The sequence below is a fragment of the Malurus melanocephalus genome, unplaced genomic scaffold (genome assembly GCF_030028575.1).
Source record: "Malurus melanocephalus ecotype Western Australia unplaced genomic scaffold, MMel_1.1 scaffold_2232, whole genome shotgun sequence".
Taxonomy (NCBI): domain Eukaryota; kingdom Metazoa; phylum Chordata; class Aves; order Passeriformes; family Maluridae; genus Malurus; species Malurus melanocephalus.
The window spans coordinates 3,381-6,308 of NW_026625464.1; positions in this window are offsets into that span (position 1 = coordinate 3,381).

Here is a 2,928-nt window from a genome sequence, read left to right on the forward strand (position 1 = left end):
TGGTCACCCTGCCAGGACCCATCATGACCTCCTTCCCCCAGAACACCGCCGTCGGATCCACCTCCTCGGCTGCCGTGGGCACTGAACTCAGTGTGCAGGGACAGCCCATCTCTGGGGGATTTGGTGGCTTTGGCTACGGCCTTGGCTATGGCCGTGGCTTTGGCTATGGGCTGGGCTGTGGCTACGGGCTGGGAGGCCTGGGCTGCTACGGCAGAAGGGGCGGCTACACCTGCTAAGGGCCCTCGGTACGACCCCTGACACCACCCACGCCCTGGTACACACCCCAGCCATTGAGGTTGCCTCTCTGGCCCAAGGCTCCCAGAGGGGCTCAGCGCTTCCAGCTCCAGTCTCAGGGCCCCAAGCAAGGCAGCAGCCAAGGGGCCAGCCCGGGCTGCCTGCAAACATGGCCCATCTGCCTCCTGCTCTTCTCCCACTCCCTGCTCTGCATGGCCCCTTGGGCTCTGTCCAGTCCCCTCTGCTGCAAGCCCCTTCTTCCAAGTCACAGACCATCGGGAAGCTCCATTGGGCTGCTCCCAGTCCAATGCAGGAAGGCCTTGAGGCTCTGGCCAAACCTCCTGCAAGCAAAGTACCTCAGCTCATGGTTTCCCATTTTGTCCCTCTGGCCTACTCTCTTTTATTTGCCACTCACTCTTGTTTTGTCTCAATAAAACTCTGTTGCATCACAGCCTGTGTTGTCTYATCTTCCTTCACTGGCACACTTTGCTCTTCCACCACATCACAGAAACTCTTCATTTGCTTCATCCCAGGCCTGGATACACTCATGCAGGTCTATCCCTGCCTGTCCTGGGCAATGTGTTCACTTTGGTTGCACACCAGTTGCTTCAGACCCTCACAATCTTCCACTCCATTCTCCAGACATGCTCAAGTTAGCTCATGTCATCCTTATTAACTCATCCCAGAGATGAAAGCACAACTCCAGGCGTACCAGAGCAGAACAAAGGGGCAAAATCCCCCCTCACCCCCTGCCCACAATGTGGGGATGAGCCCACGACAGAGAGGGCATCTTCTCACTCTGTTCACATGGTCAGGGCATGTCCAATTCTTCATCCACAAACAAACCAAGTCCTTTTCCTCGGGCATGCTGTCAATGAACTCACCCCCAATCCAGTATTCAATATTGAGATTGCTCCAATGCAGGATGTTGCACTTGCCCGGTTAAACATCAGGAGCATCTCCCCCGCCTGTCCAGAACACTCTGGACGCCGTACCTTCCCTCACACAGCCAACCACACCCTAATCTTGCCAAGGGGGAACTCAAACCTACTGTCCATGTCCCTGAAAAAATGGGAAATCAAAACGATCCCAAATATGAGTCTCTGTGGGTCACTGCTCATCCCTCATCTCCACACAGGAACATAGAGCTGTTGACCACAAGTCTTTGAGTGACACCATCCTGCCCATTCTCTGTCCACCGAATGATCGGACCATCAACTGCACATCACTCTAGGTTGGAGAGAAGGATGTTTTCTGGCATGGGGAAAAAAATGCTTTGCACAAGTCCAGGTACGGGATATTGGTCCTTCTGCCCTCTTCCCCCAATGCTGGAACCAATATCAACACATCAAAGCGTCCAACAATGTTAGATGAACACAGCCTGAAAAGCAGAGTTGTGGGAAGCAAAACATTCCTAAGCTTGTGGCTTTCCAGGTTTTGCCATGCAAGACCTTCTGCTTGGGAAATGCTCCAATGTCATGGCCCAAGGCTGTCCCTACAGCCTTGGATCGTCCTCGAGCACATACCCTTGATTTTCCCAGCAAAGTCTTCACTTCCTTATTCCCAGTAACCCAGAGATTAACAGATTTCTCCAGAATCACCAGACAGGAGCAGAGGGGCAAAATCTCTTGCACTTTGATTGGAGCAACTCCAAACATGCATGATACAGACTGGGTAATGGGCAGATTGAGAGCAGCCCCAAGGAGGAGGACTTGGGGTGTTGGTGGATGGAGAATTAGATGTGCCCCTATGATGGGAATGTGCTGAAATGAAATCTCTCCTATCCTGGGCTGCAAAATGTCCCAAGGAGGCACTTGGGAGGAGGACTTGGGATGTTGATGGATGAAGAATTGGACGTTTCCTTATGATGGGAATGTGCTGAAATGAAATCTCTCCTATCCCGGGCCCATCCCCTCAGCATGGACGGCACAAGAAAGTGATGGAATCTGGCCCTCAGCTCTCCTCTACTGATTCCAAAGTTCTGTGTTGAACTCTGAGGCTCCAAATACAAGGAAATTATGGACCTGCTTGAGCAGATCTGCAAAAGATCCTGGAAGACGCTTAAGGTCAACAGTAACCAATGTCCAGCCAAACTGAACCATCAGCAAGGGGCTTGTGCCAGAGGCAGGGATAGACCTGCCTTACTGTATCGAGGCTGGGATTCAGTAGCTGAAGGGTTTCTGTGATGCACTGGAAGAGCAAAGCATGCCATTTGGCAGTAGAAAGGGAAAATATTTCCTAAAGGAGGTCTTGGTGCAATTTTACACACAGTCCATTGGCCTCTACAACTCTGCCTTAGTGCTGAGAAAGACTGGAAGAGCCTTGGGAGAGGAAAGAATAAGGAGCCATGGGAGTTTGTGATGCAGGAGAACTTTATTGAGGTACAAGAGTAAAAGGTGATGAGCAGCCCGTGGAAGGGAGCTGGTCTGAGGTGCGAGTAGGGCGACCATCAAACAAAGGGCTTTGCTTCCTGAAGCTGTTGCCAGAGCCCTGAGCTGGTGGTGTCAGGGGTGATGCCAAGCGCCCTTAGCAGGTGTAGCCGCCCCTTCTGCCATAGCAGCCCAGGCCTCCCAGCCCATAGCCACAGCCCAGCCCGTAGCCAAAGCCACGGCCATAGCCAAGGCCGTAGCCAAAGCCACCAAATCCCCCAGAGATGGGCTGTCCCTGGGCACTGAGCTCGCTACCAACAGCAGC